Source organism: Pinus tabuliformis, chromosome J (genome assembly GCF_031772625.1).
Source record: "Pinus tabuliformis cultivar Carrire ecotype Pingquan chromosome J, CPIR1, whole genome shotgun sequence".
Classification (NCBI taxonomy): Eukaryota; Viridiplantae; Streptophyta; class Pinopsida; order Pinales; family Pinaceae; genus Pinus; species Pinus tabuliformis.
Window position 1 is genome coordinate 118,653,392 of NC_142295.1, and position 15,264 is coordinate 118,668,655.

Consider the following 15,264-nt stretch of genomic DNA (forward strand, 5'->3'; position numbering starts at 1 on the left):
CAATTTTAGAGAGTCTGAAAAAGGGACGTAAAGAAAACTCAAATAATCCTTTTTCGTCATATAATCCCTTGAGTCCGAAAAAGTATAAAACAATACAAAAGGGATTAATTTTCGGTACTTTTAACGAGCCGAACAAAACAAGCGCTCGATCCTTTTGTGTAATGATCCCTCAAGTCCAAAAAGATTAAAATATAAAGGAGGGATAGCACTTCCGATCCCTTTAATGAGCTGGAGAGGCCAATTGCTCGACAATCTTTTCATATTTTATGAGTCAGTTTAAAAGAGCTTAAAGAAGACTCGTTTTTTGAGGAACGAGTGATAAATTCGGGTAGTAGCTGATTCCAGGTAAGGTTTAGAATTTTCCAATCACGGTAGTGTCACAAGGATGGCTAACAGGATCACTCTTCGCAGCTTTTCCTCAAAAGGGTAAACAATCAAATGGAGGTGAATGATTGGCCAATACAAAGTGGAGGTGATGATGAGAATATGACCAAGGCTTCAAAGGCTGATGATAATACATTCACGAAGGTTATTTACCAGAAAATGGTTCATTTTTTATTGAGCTTAAACTCTGGGGGAAAATTTGCTCATTGCTTATGTTTATTTTTTAACGAGCTTGAATTCCACGTTAAAACTGTTCGATCCAGTCGTATAATAAGTATGTCTCATATAAAAATGGCATTTTTTTAAAGCTTTGCCCCACATCCTTTCTTTATGCAAGTTAGGAAACGACCAATCCTACTAGTTTAAAGGGTTAGAGGACCTACAAATTAAAAAAAAAAAAATGGTCGCTCTTCGCTTGCATGCCAAAAGGTTTGCATGCCCCCAAGTATGGTGAAGTAGAGTTTCCAGGTTACCTCTCAATTTGAAGACAAAACATTCTTTTTATCGGGAAAGGCCTACCTTAACAAAGGTATCTTATTCCGGTCTAACCCATTTTCCTAAATGGACGGGTGTGTCAACCAATCATATATCCTTCGTGGAAACCTACCCTATACCCAAGGTTTTCCTGTCGAAACAGGCCAGGGTGCATGCCCCCTGGGTTTCAGTCATATCCTCCGAATCACTCGTGCTTATCAGGAGGATGGACGGGGGATTGATGAGACATTCCTTGCGTGAAAAGACCATTCAGGGATGGTATATGACTATTTGCTATGTGTGAACCGGGGAATGAAAGTTGGTCTACGAGCTTGACCACTCTTCCTTCATGCGGAAAACACATTACTCCATAGAAAATTTTAGGGGCGAATGTTCGCCCTTTGGCAAAATTAAGGGGTTTTAAATTTTTAGTGGGCGAATATTTTGTATCATAGTACATTTTTACAAATCACCTCAAATAGCCCACCTTATTTTAAGGGAGAGGGTAAAAAAGGTAAATTTAACCCTTGAAATTAGGAGTTACAACCTTCCATTCGCCCATTTTCAAGAATAGGTTTTATTTAATTGAATCCATTTGCCCATTTTCAAGAATAGGTTTTATTTAAGTGAATCCTATGGGCCAAAGGCCCAAATACCATATTTATAAAAGAGGTATGGTAAATTAATAAAAATATAAATAAATGAGAGGTATGGTAAATAAATAAAACATTTTTTATATTTACTCCATAAGTCACCTTATATACATGCAAGGGTGTAAAAAAATAAAAATATAAGTAAACTGGAGGTATGGTAAATAAATAAAACGTCTTTTTATATTTAGTCCATAACCCTTGTTCTATTTATGAAGGCTCAAGAAAGAGGTTTTATTTAAGTGAATCCTATGGGCCAAATACCATATTTGTAAAAGAGGTATGGTAAATTAATAAAAATATAAATAAATGAGAGGTATGGTAAACAAATAAAACATTTTTTTATATTTACTCCATAAGTCACCTTATATTTACGAACGCTAAAAAAATGCATTATATTTAGGTGAAACCTATGGGCAAAATATTATGGGACAAATACCATGGACTAGATTGTTATTAATACCATGCAAAAAAACATTATTAACCCTATTAGTATTAATAAAAACAAAAATGGCACATGGCATTGACCCATGGTATTCACAAAAATGGCACATGGTATTGAACCATGGTATTCACCTGGAATGTAGCCTATTTAAATGGGGGAATTAAACCAGCATAGATCCATCTTTACTCTGGATCTACTAACCCCCGAGAGGTATCAAATATCGTGATATGCAAACTAGCATAGAGTGAAAAAATATTTGATTCGATCAAGAGTAAAAATGGATGTTGTAATTTAATTTATGTTAAACATTTTAGCTTGGTTAAAATAAAAAATAAAATAAAAATCAACTATTAATTTTTATAAATTACTAATAGTAATTTTTAAGCTCCAGGTTTATGATAACCCATGGTATTGACCCATGGTAATACCATGGTATTCATGTGAGCATAGACTACTTAAAGGGGAAATTCTATCATCTTAGATCCATCTTAATTCTAGGTCTACCAAGTGCTCAGAGGGATAAATAGATTTCATCCCCCTAAGAGTGGTAGATGTCGAGTTAAGATGGATATAGGTTGGTTTTTATGATAATGAAGATATTAAATAGACTTAGGAAATTATATTGTAAAAACATCTTAATGTGAATGGTTAAAGCATAGACATTGGACAAGTATATTTGTATACTTCTGTTTTAAACTGAAACAAATCCAGGGCTAAAAGGAATGGATTGATTGCACTAGTCATCCTTCTATAACTTTCCAACATATGCTGGAGTAAACAGATTGTAATTTGGGTAATTTTTCTAATTGCAAACAAGAACATACTTGTGTATTGGCAGGGTGGTTACGAGGTCCCTAGAAGTGATAAATTTGAATTTTTCTTGGTTTTATATATAGTCTTAGGTTTTTTATCATGCTTTCTATGAATGGCACGGGTGAATTTTATCCTACACCCACTAGGTTATCGATATGTAATTTCGATAATTTTGGTTTCAAAAGATATTTTAAAGAAATGCAATGATTTCATTTGTGTATTCAATAAACACAAGACTTTATAATTGAGTAAAATATTCGCAATGCCTGGTGAGAGATTCGCCAAAAAATTATATATACATATCATATTATTGATAAAATCGCCTTCCATTTTTCCTATATACCATGGAGATTCGCCCATTTATTATACATGTAAATTTAGGGGGGGTTCTTAAAATTGTCCCTGCATTACTCTAAAGAGTGGGGAGACAATGGCTCCCATGCAATAAATATAGTCACGTCCAAGGAGTAGATTATAATCCAGGGGTCCTTGGACTACCATTACATTCATGTGAACGGTTTTCCTTCTCAATGTTATCGGCACATTGGGAAGGATCCCTAACGGTCAATTGGTTCCTTTGTCAAAGCCTGTTAGATTTCTCATTTCAGGCAAAAGAGATGGAGAACCAAGCGCTTTCCAAGCAGTCGAGGAAAGGGTACTCATAGAATCCCCTTCATCTATTATGGTACCGGCCATGACCATTCTGTATATTTGAGCAATGATTCGAAATGGTACACTAGCCAGTAAGCGGGGTCGTCCTAGTAGATTCCAATCGAAGGAAACAACTAGGTTGCTTGGAGGTGGGACCGAATAGATGGCCGGATATGACTCTGACGAACTTCCTTCCTGCAGTAAAGGAACGGGTAGACTGCCCCCATGTTCATCGGAGTCTGTGCTTATGAAGAGAATTTGGACGGTGTTGTTTTTGTTCTCTCCGGTGACTGTATCATCTGAAGATGGATCCTCTGAAGGCAAGACTGGGTCAACTGCCACCTCGACCTTTTGACTTTCGTTTGGTGTGGATTCAGATGGTTTATCTTTAATGATAGATGCTTCGACCGACCATAATGTTGTGTCAGCCGGATTTTCAACTAGTGACGGACTCGGCAAGAGTTTCTTATATCTAGGAGGAAGTCGTAACAGTGAAACCGGACGGTCGTCCAAAACTCTTTTAGCCTCATCTAAGAAGGGACAACGGTGGACGGCGTGATCGCCTTCACACAGTTTACAAGGAAATTTACATTTTCCTTTTTGTCTAGGGGCTTCACTTTCACTAGTTGACCGTGTATTTTGAACGTGATCATCAGAGGTTGATGACACTGGATTGTGCCAAAGAGGAGACCAATCCCTTAAGATCAGAGGGATGCAACGACAATCTCGATGATAGTGGTCTCCTTTGCAAATGACACATGGCGATTTAGGCCTGGATGGTGCAGTGTGTGGATTTTTGCTAGACGATGCTTGGTTGCCCCTTTTCGCCTTTGGCTCCTTCTTCTTCTTCTCTTTCTTCTTCTTCTCCTTCTTCTTCTCGGTTACTTGATTTTTGGCTTTACCAGCTTCATCAAGTGAAGAGGAAGGAGGAGAGGAAGAATTGGGTGAAGTAGAAGGTTGGGGGGTAACTCTAGTATCGTTTAGTTGTTGACTTGATTGTTTAGGAATCACGGTGTTCTGAACGACAGGGGTTGAGAAGAGCCATACGGGAAAGCCGATTGTCAATCCTAGAAGCGACAATGTGGCCATATGGGGCACACCAACATCTCCCCAAGAGGAGAAAGGACTAGGATTTCCCCCAAGGGGAACTCCTTGGATGGTGGACTCCATTTTTCTCAACCTAAGACCAACATAGGAAAGGTGATATTTATTCTGATTAAAATAAATTTTAGACGCTTTGACACAACTTGTTTCTTCAATTTTTAAGAGTCGAGAAAAAACAAAAGATGACTCTAGTCGCCTTCGATTTTTAATGAGCTTGAAGTGACAAGTGCTCAAATGGACCTTTTCTTTTAAGGAGTCTGAAAAGGAAAGAAAGAGACTGCTATGGAAATCTAGGCAGAGGGATTACCAAACCAATCGCAAAACTGCAGAATACTTTTTACGGTATGGTAGTCAATCTTCCCGAATTTTGTTTTCAGTGCATTGCGATCGATAGGGCGGTAGACACGGCTTCCTATGGATAAAGGATAAAGCCTATTGTGGTCTCCCAATATATACTCGACGGTACGTGGGAGCACAAGTCTGTACTAGCACTTATCATCTCAAAGTGGAGGAATCACCCAACCATCAATGAAAACAACAGTTACCAGGCTTTACAACGCCGGAATACGTCTCTAGCCTAGACTTCTAAATGTTGTGTGTTAGGTTCCAAAGCGTTTTTAGATTCATTAATTTTACAATTTATCTTGCTTAAGAAATTTGCCTTTCAGGTTCACCACGTGATGTAGATGTACAATTCCTAAAATGCAATCTAAGATGATAAACAATCGTTTAATCTTCTTTTTGCAATGAAAATCCTAGTTACTAAGGAAAGAGAGATGATATTCTTTCAACATAGAGCAGAGAGCACACACTATATGCACTGTCCTAAATCAAACCAACAAACAGTCTAAATTCAAATTCACATGCATGTATTTGTTTTCAGCCTTCTTAATGTGTGAATGATAAAAAGAAAGCTAAGTGCAAATCTGAATTATTTTTCAAAGCGACATTACTAACAAGTTTCTTTTCAAGACGAAATGAAGGCAATGACGACACTTTGCGATTTGGAATTGAAAAATTGCTTTCGATACTTGAAAAACTACTAATTCAAATCAAATACAAGAGTAACAGTGTAATCGACTATCAAGAACAATCAGATTCTCTTCTATGACTGAAAACGACACTTGCGACACTTTCAAATCAAGAAACGACAGTTCAATTACGCTACTTCTTTGTAAAAGAGAACTGAAAATGGCTCAAAATACATAAAAACATTTACAGTTCTTTGCACAATGGAGGTGGAATAATGGCAAGGAAGGGGGTTTCAACAGAGGTATACTGACTACAGACAGCAAAACTCCTGAATAGAGCTGAAAAGAGTGAACACAGAAACCAAAATCTAGGAGCAGGAGAGGTCTAATCTGATCAGCGCACCTGTAACAAAGGGAAAGTGGGATATAGCGCACCTACTATACTTGGGAAGTGTGATGCATCCAGATTAAAGAAGAGACAGTGTGATGGTCCAGGGACAAGACTTCAACTGGGTTCCGGGTCACAGTTTGCAGCTCAGTTCAGGGATTTAGGTCGAGCAAGTGGTAATCAGTAAATAAATCATAGGGTTAGATCTAAGGAGGTTACTAGAGCCACCACGAGGGCAATTAGAGAGCTTGTAAATCGATTGTTCAGTTCATAAAAAAAACCCGAAGATAGACTGAAGCAGCATTGATCTACTTTGCACTTGCATAGCAAATGCAGTTCAAAGGCTACCTGGCTTGACTTTAGGCTCCATCTGTAAGTTTATAAAGTAAACAAATGTAGATAAACAAACAATCTATTCGCTCCCCAGTGGAGTCGCCATTTTGTTATCGGGAAATCTAGTGTCTATGCAGAACTGCTAGTCCCACTAAGGCTGGTAACTACCTTAGAAACAAACAAACTAAAACCACTTTCATTTTCCTTTATGAGAAGTAGATAAGAGGGGAATAAAGGAGACCAACCTCTGTCTTGCACTTGGTTCCTTGCTTGATTCCTCTCCCTTCTGATAGATCTTTGCCACTCGCTTCCTTGTCTACCCAGCTTCAAAGAGCACCTGTAGAATCAAAGCAGCATAACACTATCCAAGAACATAGATCTACTATCATAAACAATATAGGACCAGATATATATTGACCACACAAATGCATATATCATTAATCATACAAGAATGTGGAGGATTACAACCAATTGTTCTGACCCAACATCATCCTCTTAGCAAGAAAGCCCTTCTTCACCTCATGAAAAGCTTAGATCACCCAACACTATGATGTTGCACCAAGAAACCAGTAGCACTTCCTTACAAGATACAAAATTCTAGCCTCTGGACCTCTGGGATGAGGGATCCATATATAAATGTTTGCAAGGGGGCTGAGTCAGCTTTTGAGATTTGATTAGTGTCCTCTCTCTGATAGTTCTTGATTCCACTTAGAGATTTATGATCTCTTACTCATCCCTGGGCGAATGCAGAGAGGCAAGTGTCATAGGAGAAGTTTCTGGAAGATTCCATGATCCTCCACCTAGCAGATTGACCCTGCCATTTGTCCACTCTCGCCCATCGCACCCCATAGAAGGGCTTTTCAGTATGCATTGCACCTCCCGTGTGTATTTAGGTGGGATGCAGCGCACTTTGACCATGGAGCAGGTGAGATGGTCTTGTTTTGACCAGTTCTAAGTAGTTTTTCATGGAGAACTTCTGGGAGAAGATGTAATGAGTTGACCTTGTTCTTTTAGAGGTTGGAACAACACTTTTAGGGACTTAAGAGCCCTTGTTTTATGGACATTTATGATTGGGGTTGCAGTGCCCAAAAATGTCTATAACAGTACCCACAGGGGTTACAAGGGAGTCCAACAAGCGTGACCACCTCTTGTATTTCCTGCATGCATGCCTCCCCAAATCCGCAGGTTTATGCGCTCAACGACATATCCCGTGGTTTAAAGACGTCGGAACACGTCTCTAGCAAAAAAAATTTGCTAAAAATTGGAGATCCCACTGGTCGTGGAAAGCGCTTTGATACCACTTGTTATGCTCTTAACCTGTAAGACGATACCAGAATACCAAATATGCAAAGAAGTATACCCATAACATAGAACAATGAGAAATAATAGCAAGTATTTTATTATTTAGAAAGCAATGTTCACTTGCCTCTTCAAATGGGCAACCTCCAATAAAGCTAAGCTAAATTACAAAATAAGACACGATGCTCCTCGAGGAGAGGCTTTATCCTTTATATAGGATTCATACATGCAATACCATAAGGAAATACCATGGTTCTTATTAATACCATCTATCTAATACCCTGGCCCAATTGCAACTAACTGTGGTCTCTTCATTAAATGCGGGTTAACCACTTACAATTATTAATATGGGTTTTATTGACTCTTTACTTAACTATAATTATGACTCGATCCTATTACATAAATAAGGGGGTTAGGGTTGGACCCTACCAAATTATTTAGCCCCTTCATCTAGGGACATGTCCTAAAATTGAGCAAACATCATTACCCACTTGATGTTTAAGACACTTTGGAAAAATGAGCACATTTACCACCAGATCTTATTGCTTCCTGACCTTGAGGTCAAAATCCTCCAACACCCCTTTTATTTTAGCAAACTTATCTTCCATGCTAATTACCCTCACTTGTAACTCAATGACAACTTTCAAAGTTGTGCTCAAGGAACTTGCATTGAGTTCTTGATTTTTCACAATTTTATTTATATTCATGCATGGAGGTGACGATCTCGTTGAGACCATGTAATATGGTGACATGAAACATCTTGCATGCAATGCAAAACGAGTCCATATAACTTACTGCTCGAACAAGACCCCTTAGTGACTGCATGAGGGTTCCACCCCCATGCTCTACCAAATCAAGGAGGAACTACTTGTTAAATGAAAATTTTAAAGATAGAAATTTATTTTAAAGTTTAGAAACCTTGGCAAATCTAACTTGTCCATAATATGCAATTTGTAAATTGTTTGGCAGTATTTTTGTAAAAATATTCAAATGTCTAATAATTTTATAGTCTCCATATAAAATATTTGCAAATTTTAACGTAAAACAATTTTATACTATAAAATTTGGGTGAATAATTGTTAGAAAAAATGGGAATTAGTGAATTTTTTTTTGGAAAATTAGCCCACTTACGAATATTAGCCACTAAAATTTTCCCTGTTGTTAATTATGGATGGTATATGTGGAGGGGCTACATGTTAATGGATATTTAGCCCCTAAAATTTTCCCTATTTTTAATTATGGATATCTAGCTTTGCATTGGAGATTTTTAATCTGTAAATAGGCTTTGTTATAATACCATACCATACGCCCAAAACACCATAAGTCACTTCATGTGACACTTGTTGATATGATTTTTAAATTAAAAGGAGAAAAATGACAAAACTACTTTAGACATAAAACTCAATCTTCCATTTACCTACAATAATATGAATTTTCTAGAATATTCAATGGAGGTGAAATCTCTACCATCCACCTAATAATTATCGACAATTAAAATAAAATTCTAAAGGCACTATTACAAAATAAATAGCCTTGTCAACATAGCTAAGACAAAATATATTTCATATAAATATAAAAATATAAAATATTTCTATCAAAAAAATTGTATACCTTTTAATTTATTTACTTTTTCCATTAATACCACACTTTTATAGTGAGAATAAATCTCCTTTTAAAGGAGAGAATGAGGATAAGAAGTGAAACAAATATGCAATTAGTTTTTTCCCAAAAAAAAAGAGATGAATCTTCCCAAAAAAGAAAAATTGGAAACACCATTTAAATAAACTTCCTCTTATCTCCTCTCCTCTTTAAACAAAAAAAAAAGAAATTTTCTCAAGAAGCTAAAAATATAAGAAAAGTGTTCATAATAAGATAAAAAAATACAAAAAAAAAAAATATCTATGATTTCAAAATAAATTTCCATATAAAATTATATCATAAAAATAAAAATAAAAATAGATTTATGAATTATAAATTTAACAATTTTTTTTATTAAAACAAATTATCTTTATAAATTGAGAATATATCATTTATGAAGAAGCCTTCGACAAATATCCTTCATTCGGATGCTATTTAAAGAAAAAATAAAGTTTTTAAGAGAAAAATGTTAATATTATTAAATATTACACTTTAATTTGTTCTACTTCATAGTCTCGATGCTCCAAGCATTTTTATTTAGAAAACATTGAATCAACCATCATACGATGGAATACATGGTGGATCCTCTGTAGACTCCAGTAACACACATAAAAAACCATATTCGTGTACACATCAATTAGACCTAACGTGAGGAAAAAGAACATTCATTGCGCTCATGGTTTACTGCAAGACCTTATTACATATGAAAATGACTCATCATGTGGACGTCTTGAAGTTGAAATAGGAACATGACGATTCTCGGACGAGCAGAGAGGAGGAGAAGCCGAGTGTGGAGTTGGCCAAATCGAATTGGAGCAGATTATCCTGCATCTGATACGTCCCTATCACAATCGATGTCACCGGATCCTCCCTTGCATCAACAAATCCCAGACAAAACACGTTATCAGTAACAGACACCATGGAGTTAGCTCCAAAGATCGCCCAAATGGTAGCGTTGCTCTACAGTACAAGGTCAATCTCCGGCACGACAGAACCAATGCGAGTGGACACAACAGTGCTCGAGTTGAAACATGCAGCGAAAGGGGCCACGGAAGCAACCTGTGGGAGATTCTTTTCCTTGGCGAATTATAAATAAAATATTTTAAATATAATATCTAGAATGTGAATTATAAATAAAATATTTTAATCTTATGTGTTTGTGTTGCTCAAAATCAACATAGATCTATCTTAACTTAGAATCTACCAAGAGTCAAGAGAAATAAAATATTAATATTTTAATCTTATGTGTGTGTGTGTGTGTGTGTGTGTGTGTGTTTTGCTCAAAATCAACATAGATCTATCTTAACTTAGAATCTAGCAAGAGTCAAGAGAAATAAAATATTTCGACATGAAAACATTTATGTAAGTTTTGCATTAAAAAATGGTTTGCATCTTGACATATTTGTTGGGGCTTGGTAGATTCGGAGTTAAGATGAAAATGTAATATTTCTTTTTTTTTTGAATCTGTTAGGACTCAGTAATTTTAGGTTTGCATCTTGACATATTTGGTGGGGCTTGGTAGATCCGGAGTTAAGATGAAAATGTAATATTTCCTTTTTTGTGAATCTATTAGGATTCAGTAATTTTCTGAGTTTGTAGAAGAAAATCACCAAGGTAGCCACAAACCAACTTTGGAAGTTGGGATCTAGCCCTGCCAGCTTCAGAGAGGGCTCTCTCTGTAAGATTTAACTTTGTTTGATTGAATATTAGGCTAGCTATGAAGTTTGGGGTTTGACTTGTATTTGAATGGTTGGTTGATAACTAGATTACCGTTGGGCTGTGGAGTTTGTTACATAAAATACAAATTGATTGTAGTGTCTACAGATAGATATCACAGGGTAGGGTAGCCAAAGTGAATGGATTCTTTAAGGTCTGTGAAATGGAGAAGGAAGAACATATTTAAGGTTCACTTTAAATATTAAACATTTTTACCTGAATTCTAAATCTAAAGATCAGAAGAAAACATTGAAATTATTCGTGGCGAGGTGCAGAGTGTAGATTTAAACAAATTCTACCTTTTATTTATCTATTGAATAATCCAGATTTGGAAAACAAATATGTGCTATAAACAGAGAAATATAAACACATAAGACAGATAGATGCACTTCACCAACAACTTGACATAAGAATCCTATGAAAGAGCTTTTGTATTACTAGTAATCTGCTAATGCATCAGAAAATATATAATAGTGTTCTTCATACAAAAACCAACCATTGATACTTATCAAAATGAAGTATTTATAACTAATTCACAAAAAATATCTTGTCAGAATCACTAAAATGTATCTGAAAATAATAAAATTGAACCAATCCAACTTATTACAATGATATTAGGGAAATTCGAAATAGCTGAAGTGGTGGCACTAAAATGGTAGAATAGTTGGCTGTCTTACGCTCAAATTCTGCATGTTTTGTAACGCTAAGCTATGCCCCAGAAATGATTTTCTATTAACAAATTCTCGCTGTGAATAGGCCTCACAAATTTTTGATATGGTGATCTGAAATTGATTTCTAGTTAATTCTATCCTAGTATCATTTCCAGATATAAAATTCTCTTTGCTTTGGTTTGCTTATCCATAGAGAGTTTATCCATGAGCATGTGATTGTCAATTCATCTAACTTGGTGAAATTTAGTTTTTTGCATGAACTTAAAAGCATGAATTTAAATAGCTGAACAACAGCATATAAAAACATAGCAAGCAAAAATAACAGAGCTCAATACGCAAATTTTTGTTGAAGGATTTCACCACTCCTGGGCTACATCTCCTTGGTCCAACTTCATAGTGTGATCCTTTCTATTAGCTTCAATAGTGCTCAAATTGTTGTTACATGCATCCAATGCTATTGGTACCTATTCCAATGAGTTTTAAACATTCAAATCTATCATAAATGATCATTTTTTACTCAAATTGGTTACCAGCTGCTCTGGGAATGGCCTCCAACACCTGGTGACCCTAGGCTTCAAAAATCTTCAAGTGACCAAAAACACATGTAGATGACCTCTTCTACCTCTGAAATCTGCTCCAATGAACCCAGCATGCCAATTATCCAAATTTTGGTTGAGAATTGAGTAAGTTATGGCTCCAACAGTTTTTCCTAGAAAACCTCCTATAAATCTAGGGAACTGCCTGTTAAATCTGCCAAGTTTGGTGGCAGTTCTAGATTTAATGGCTCCGCTATAAATTCCGCCAACTTAATTACAGATTAATTAAATCCTAAACTGATTAGTGGCACACTAATCCCACTTAACAGTTTGCCCCTAGCTCCTAGTTCGGGCGCTTGGTCACATCGGGTGGGAGTTGGCCCCTGAGGGGCTTTCTTTTTACCAAACTTGCAGAAGCTCTAAATTTTGCATACGATGTTGGTTTTTCGAACCATTTGCAGCATTGGAATCGTGGAGATGAACTCTATCCATTCATTCATATCGAAAGCAATTTTGAGCACTTTCATTCTTTAGCAAAAATACTAGTCCCTGATCATTCCTCCCCACTAGAAGCCTTTTGCACCCCAAAAGATCTCTTGATCATTGATTATGTTGATGAGGGGATTGTTCCCTCATCCTTCCAAGCTTTATCCATTGAAATTTTCCTAATTTCATCATTTGGAGCTCTTCATAAAAAGTCAAAATTTTCCTTCATTTCGATGACCATCTATTGTTGTCTTTGACACCGTCATGCTGCAATATTTCTGAATTTGCAAAACAATAATCTAATTTTGTAGAAAACATCTTTTTCCTAACTTGGTTAACAATCAAAGGAAATTTGGAATCTTTCTCACCTTGCACTTTGTCTCTATGGCGATTTTTAGTTGTTTTTGCCTTGTACTTGAGTCGACTCTTGCCCAGGTTTCTTCACCATTGTAATGTGCCTTTTGGAAACCAACAATGATCATTTTTGAAACCCATGCCTTCTTTTCAAAGCTACTTTGTCCTCTTCTCTTTGGCCTTTACAACTTCTTGCACCAGCACCTTGTTTTCAACGCCGCTCAACACCAATGTTTGTTGCTCCAAATGTTTTTCACCTTCTTTTAAAGGCAACCTCTTATCATTCTGAAACAACTCATTACAACTATAAGAATCTTTACGAAAATTATGATTCAAAACATCTCTTTGTTTGATCATCAACAATGTCAAGTTCTGACTTGCATTCACTAGCCTCTTCATTTGCCCTGCATTAACTAAAGAAATGTTTAGTTTCCTGCGATGAGCTCTCACAATATACTTCACCCCATCTTTAAGCAAATTATATTTGTGCTCATAGCGATGAAACACTGCTTTCCTGTCTTACAAATATTGACTTCCCAAGATAATTCCAGAAATGTCAAGTGGAACCACGTCTAACTCGACTTCATCAACAAAGTTTGTAGTAATAGCAAATCTAAAAATGCATTTCCTTAAAACCTGTAAATTGACACCCTTAACTATCCAACCCAAAGGGTATGGTTTATGATGTGGTATGGTTTCAAGTTTAAGCTCTTTAACTAAGTCTTCTGGAATCAGGTTTGCTTGTGATCCACTATCAAGGAGTACATCAATCCTGGTATGATTTGAGATTACTCTGATAGTGAACAACTCTTCCCTTTTGTATTCATTTGGAGTGTTGTTGCAACTGTTTGAGGAACTAGTGCTTTCAACATGTTGACCTTTCAAACCCATAATTGTAATTTGTGTCTCATCTCCTGTCGGTTTTTCAAATTGTTTACGGCGTTGGAACCCTAGAGACGAACTCTATCCATTCATTAAGGTCTGAAGCAATTCTAAGCACTTTCATTTTTTAGCTAAAATACTAATCCCTGATCATATGGCTCGGCCTGCTAGAGGCCGTGAATGACGAAGGCAGGGCCACATCCCCAAGAAGGATAAGGAGCTGAGCACGTTAGAACCCCAGAGAGGGAGAAAATTGGTATAAATTCTTATCAACGAAGCTGCTAAGGCTTACCGTGAGGGTACTGATGAAGGAATTCATAAGCTGTTAGAAGGATTAGAAGAGGAAATTAAGCAGGGCAGCGAGACTGAGGAGGATATGGAAAACTAGAGGAACCTAGTCCTGAATCCTGGAAACACTAGAAGAAGAATTACGCAGTTCAAACAGACCTTATACCTATATTAGCTTATGAAAAACCTATTGGGAAAAGCAATGGAACGAATCTCAGTGGGCATGGTGCACGCATGGCGATTTCACTCCAAGGTATGCCGAGCTACAAAGAAGACCTGCAGAAAATACAATTCCAACTCCATAAGTAAGACATTAAGCTGGACAAAATTGAAAGAGACATTCCTTGCATCCTAAAACTGTCTGAGATACCCAATTCAACAGTGAAGGACCCGACACCTATGGAATCGACCTCGGAAGAGCAAAAGGGCTAGTCATTTTCCTATGCTCACTTTTGTTTTATATGTAGTTAGATTTTAATTTTCGTCATGCAAGTATATGTATAGATAGAAATATAGAGTATGGACACGAAACAGAGACATATATAGCCTTGTTAGAGAGTTTAAAACTATATTGTTTTTGGATGGCTTACAATGCGGATAGGTGGCCAACAGACTTGGTTTCCTACTTGGGCAATTTGAGGCCACCTATCTAATCTATGTGGTGTAAATTTTCTTACGATTAAATAGAAAATGAAAAGTTCCTACCAAGCTTAACAAAAAAAAATATTTACAAATTTATAATATTTCATTTTTGGTAGGAGAATATTATAGAATTTATAAATAAAGCAAAAGTATTCACCATTATATAATACTAGTGAGAACTTATAAGTTAAATGCCTGGTAAACCCATATAGGACTCAATCTATAAGAAGTATCAAAACACTCATTACACACTTCACATTATTAAAATTTTAAAAAATCATAAAAACTAACTAAAATATAACTTTATCTTAAATTTATTATTATTAATAATAAATAATAAAAATAATTAATATACAAGTTAAACATATATACTTTTAAAAAATATGGCACTGAAAACATATTTATGTTTCATCAAATATTTATTAGGAGGGAAAATTATAAAACCATTACAAATTAACAAATTAAAAAAATAGGTGTGCTCTGCATCATCCCTTTTCAAAATCGGGTCACTTTTTTACTATCTCTATGAAACGAGTAAT